This window comes from Hibiscus syriacus, unplaced genomic scaffold (genome assembly GCF_006381635.1).
Source record: "Hibiscus syriacus cultivar Baekdansim isolate YM2019G1 unplaced genomic scaffold, ASM638163v2 tig00110450_pilon, whole genome shotgun sequence".
Classification (NCBI taxonomy): Eukaryota; Viridiplantae; Streptophyta; class Magnoliopsida; order Malvales; family Malvaceae; genus Hibiscus; species Hibiscus syriacus.
This window is the reverse complement of record NW_024062743.1, coordinates 4,906,333-4,912,332: the sequence shown is the minus strand read 5'-3', so window position 1 is coordinate 4,912,332 and position 6,000 is coordinate 4,906,333.

The following is a 6,000-nucleotide window of genomic DNA, read 5'->3' as shown; positions in this document are numbered from 1 at the left end:
GAAAGTGATATGCTATGTCTCATGGGTAGAAATTTTTCTTAGACTCTTTCATGCTAAACCTTTTTATCACTTTCTTATGTATGTACTCTGACTCAGACCTAGGAGTCATCTAGTATAAATCTTAACTCCTAAGATATACGTTGCCTCACCCAAATCTTTCATGGAAAAACAACTACCTAACCAAGTCTTAACAGACTATAAAGTAGGTATATCATTTAATATGATGAGCATGTCGCCTACATTCAAGATTAGGAAAGAAACAATGCTCTCACTAGCCTTTTTGTAAATACAAGGCTTATCTTCTTTTTTGATAAAACCAAACCCTTTGATTGCATCATTGAAATGAAGATTCCAGCTTCGAGAAGCCTATTTCAGTCCATAAATGGACCTTTGTAGCTTACAAACCTTTCCAACATTTCCAGGAGTGAGAAAACCTTCTGGTTGTTTCATATAAATCTCTTGATGTTTTCCATTGAGGAAAGTAATTTTGACATCCATTTGATAGATTTCATAATCATGGAATCCAGGTATTGCAAGTAATAACCGAATGGATTTAAACATAGGAACAGGAGATAAAGTTTCATCCTATCTATACCATGAACTTGTTGAAAACCTTTAGTGACCAATTGCCTTTTGTATGGTTTTACATTACCATCCATGTCGATTTTCTTCTTGAAAACTCATTTGCACCCTATAGGTTTAACCAAAGTCCATACTTAGTTTACTGACATGGAATCCATCTCATATCTCATGGCTTCAAGCCATTTCTCAGAGTCTGTGCTCGACACTACCTCTTGATTAGTTTTAGGCTCATCTTATCCATAAAAAGAATGTCTCCATCTGTGGTAATAAAAAATCCATATCTCTTAGGTACATGGCGTTCTCTTGTGAATCTTTGCAGTGGTTTTGTTTCTAAATCTGTTGATCGTTCTTCAACTACTTGTAGAACTTGTTCAACATCTAGTTCATTGATATTTTGTTATTGAACTTCTCCAAGTTCAATATTTCTTCCCTTCCATGTCTTTGAGATAAATACTCTTTTAAGAAAAACTCTTGTTTGAGCAAAAAACACTTTATTATTGTTAGGGTTGGAGAAATAATATTCTTTAATTTCTTTAGGATATCCAAAAAATATACACTTATGATATTTTAGTTTCGAGCTTTGTAGACATTTGATGTTTGACTTAAGCTTCACCACCCAAATCTTCATAAAAGACATACTAGGTTACTTTCTAGTCCATATTTCATATGGGGTCTTTTGAACCGATTTAGATGGAACATGATTTGGTGTGAAATCAGTTGTTTCAATTGTGTGTTCCCATAAAAAAGTCGAAAGATCACTATAATCATCATTGATCGAACCATGTCTAATAGTGTTCGATTCCTTCTTTGAGAAACCCCATTCTACTATGGTGTACCAGGTGTTGTAAGTTGTGATACAATCCAAAACTGTTTTAGAAGTTCATCAAATTCTATGCTCAAGTATTCTCCACTTTGATCCGATTGAAATACCTTAATATGCTTGCCTAGTTGATACTGCACTTTATTTTTGAACTCCTTAAACTTTTCAAGTTCTTCAGATTTACGACATATAAGGTAAATGTACCCATATCGACTGAAGTCATCAGTGAATATAATAAAGTACTGGAATCCACCTCTGGCTTGCGTATTCATTGGCCCACGTAGATGGAATAAGGACCAAAATCTTTTAACAACTACCGAGTGACCTTCACCAAGATTTACTTGATACCAACTCATCATGCAACCTTTTACACTAAGCTCTTCTTCACCTCCACATACAATTAATGTATCATTAGTGATTCTCAAGTGTATAAGGATATTTTAACCGCTGCCCAGTGACCTTCACCGGGATTTACTTAATATTGACTCGTCATACTTAAAGTATACGATACATCAGAACGAGTACATATCATGGTACACATGATGGAACCAATAGCTGAAGAATACATAATATTATTTATTCATTCTCTATCTTGTAGAGTCAAAGGACACATTTCCTTTGAAAGTGATATGCCATGCCTCATAGGTAGAAATCTTTTCTTAGACTCTTTCAAGCTAAACCTTTTTAGCACTTTTTATGTATGTACTTTGACTCATACCTAGAAGTTTCAAACTCTATAGATCTTAACTCCTAATATATACACTACCTCACCCAAATCTTTTTTAGATAAACAACTACCTAACCAAGCCTTAACAAACTATATAGTAGGTATATAATTTGCTATGATGAGCATGTAGTCTACATACAAGATTAGGGAAGAAACAATGCTCTCTAGCCATTTTTGTAAACACAAGGCTCATCTTCATTTATGATAAAACCAAACCCTTTCACTGCATAATTGAAATAAATATTCCAGCTTTGAGAAGCCTATTTCAGTCCATAAATATACGTTTGTAGCTTACAAACCTTTCCAAAATTTCCAAGAGTGAGAAAACCATCTGGTTGTTTCATATACACATCCTCTTCAAGTTTTCCATTAATAAAAGTAATTTTGAAGTTCATTTTCCATATTTCATAATCATGGAATCCAACTATTGCAAATAATATCCGAATGGATTTAAACATAGCAAAATGAGAGAAATTTTCTTCATAGTCTATACCACGAACTTTTCAAAAAACCTTTAGCGACCAATCGCTCTTGTATGTTTGTACATTACTATCCATGTCAATTTATTCTTGAAAACTCATTTGAACCCTATAGGTTCAACCAAAGTCCATACTTGGTTTACTGATATGGAATCCATCTCATATCTCATGGCTTCAAGCCAATTCTTGGAGTTTGGGCTCAACATTGGCTCTTGATAAGTTCTAGGCTCATCTTGATCCATAAGAAAAATGTCTCCATCTGCGGTAACGAGAAATCTATATGTCTCTGGTACATGATGTTCTATTGTGGATCTTTGCAGTTATGTTTCTAAATATGTTGATCGTTCCTCAACTACTTGTAGAACTTATTAAACCTCTGATTCATTGATAATTTGTTATTGAAATTCTCTAAGTTCAATATTTATTCCCATCCCTTTGTTTGAGAGAAATTCTCATTTGATAAAGCTCTCGTTTGATAAACAACACTTTATTATCACTAAGGTTGAAGAAATAATATCCATTTGTTTATTTAGGATATCCAAAAATTGTGCACTTATGATATTTAAGTTTCGAGCTTTGTAGACCTTTGATGCTTGACATAAACTTTACAACCCCAAATATTTATAAAATACATACTAGGTATATTCCTAGTCCATATCTCATATGGTGTCTTTGAATCGATTTATATAGAACATGATTTAGTGTGAAAGCAATTGTTTCAAGTGCATGTACCCATATAGAAACCGGAAGATCACTATGACTCATCAATGATTGAACCATGTCTAACAGTGTTGATTTCTTCTTTTATAAACCCCATTGCATTGTGGAGTACCTGGTGGTGTAAGTTTTGAGACAATCCCACATTCTTTCAAGAGTTCATCAAATTCTATGCTCAATTATTCTCCACCTCGATCCTATCGAAATGCCTTATTACACTTGCCCATTTGATTTTGTACTTCATTTTTTAATTCCTTAAACTTTTCAAGTGCTTAATATTTATGGTGCATAAGGTGAATATATTTATACTAGCTGAAGTCATTATTACAGGTAATAAAGTATTAGAATCCACCTCTGGCTTGCATATTCATTATCTACCATGACATAAGGTAAATATATCCATACCAATGAGGACTAAAATGAAAATCAATGAAATAACATGTCTAAAATTTAAAGAAGTAAAAGTAAAAGCCAACATGGAATGAGGACCAAATAAAACAGATCCAAACTTCAAAGATGAAATCAAGAATCTTTATTATTAAAATCTAGGATTACAATGGAATGACACAAAACATGAATTCCTAAAATTGCAAATAACCCATGAGTCACAAAAATGTAAATATGGTTAACCTAAATGACTATGCTTTGTTGGACCCCCTTTAAGCTAAATTAGGTTTAATGAACCTTAATTCTTTTGTTTCGATGCTTCTACCATCGTTTCCCTCTCATTCACTTTTTTATTTATTTTTTCACACTTTATTTCAAATCCCTCCGGGCCACCATCTTAGACAGCCTTAATGAGGGTCGATTGCCCCCTTTTATCTCATCTGTTCAAAACCACAAACAAAATTACCCCAAATTTATATCTTAACCCCTCACTTTTCTTAAAACTAAAACAAAAAAAGGGATATCTTTGATGCTTTGGGGATCCCTAACACTCCGGCCAAGCAAGGGCATTTGAGACCATAAGGTAAAACTTTTCTTGTCTCTTATTTTCTATGTATTTATTCCCGTTTCAAATCCCTCTCCACCTCCTTCTATTTTGTTTGTCCAAAAAGCCCCTATTTCTTATGTATGCTTCTCAGTTTATATGGTGTTTATGTTTATGTTTGGTGAGAATAGTAGCCTCTTGGTAATGGAATCATGTCCCTAAACTCATTCTTTAAAAAACCCAAATTTTAGGGGATTTAATTTGATTTTTAATGGGTTTTGGTATGGATATTTTTTGGTATGGATTTAATATGATAATCTCATAGGTGGTTGAATAGGTTGATCATCGATATTCTTAGCTTCGAAATCAACGGGGGCAATGATAGTGTTCTAGAATAGGTTGCTAAGGCCATTAGGGTTTTCAACTACCCTAATTTATTTGCGTCATTAGGACCCTAAGTTTGTTGTAATAATGGGCATGTGGGTTTGTATATTATAATCTTGGGTCTTGTATGTAATTTGAGCCACTTGTATCCTCTAAAAAAACATGTATTATTAGTAATATCAGAAAATAAAAATTTAAAAATAAAATAACAATTAATATAAACAAAAAAATGTCTCATAAACACGAGTGTTGACAATGGCATTAAAGTGATGGTAACACCCAAGTCACATAAAGCTTTTCCTACAAATTTATCACCAATATTGCAAGAAATAGTAAAACTCATAGGATCTTTAAGCTTTGGTGGTAATTGACTTGTAGACATATCACTTTATCCTTCAATAACATCAATAGTCTCAAATTCGCCAAGTCTCATTTTCTTTGAAAGAGTTTCCCTCATGAATTTGATGAAGTTTGGGTTTTGCTCTAATGCATTAATTTGTTAATTGTGAGTTGGCAAAGAATATCAATGAAAGATTTAAATTGTTGACCCTCCTTTATCTTTTTAAAGCATTGAGGAAATCATGGAGGAATCTTTGGTTGTTGTTACTGAGGCACCAAAGTTAGCATAGTGTTAGATGTTGCAGGTATTGATTTCATAATGAGTCTGAATTACTGCACTTGCTTGCGTCTGATGATGTGGTGACCCACAGGTGGCTTTGACTCAACTTTTTTGTTCTCTCCCTTACCATGATAGCAACATCCTCTTCTTTTCCTAGGCTCTTCAACTATCTCCCCAATATGAATTCCACTCCTTGTAGTAATAGCCTTGTAATGCTTTTACCTTACTGCATTGGATTTTAGTGTCGCTAGGCAGCGTTCCTTGCAATCGATTATCCATTTGGACCATTTGATTCTCCAAATCCATTAATGATGTTGATTCACTCACCATGGATTCTTTTATCAAATCTTCAAGAGATGATAAATGGAAGTTTGGGTTGAAGATTGTCCTTGATAAGTTTGCCTTTGTTGCGACTGAGCAGCTTGGTGGTGTGCATGTGGCTGCGGCACTGGTATTTAATGATATATGATGCCAATCATAATACTGTTGTTATGGATTAGCAACGTTTTAGCTTTTCCAAGAGAGGTTCGAATAATTTCTAAAATTAGCATCATATGTGTTGCCAAAAGCAGTGTTATTCCTTTGATAATTACGTACGTAAAAGATGGACTTGGATTTAGGGCATTCATCAAATTTTTATTATCTCGACAATAAATTCAAATGATGATAGATGCAACCTTGACCTCATACATTCCCCTGGTTTTTGCAACTTTTTCACTATATCCGTAAATGCTGAAATTT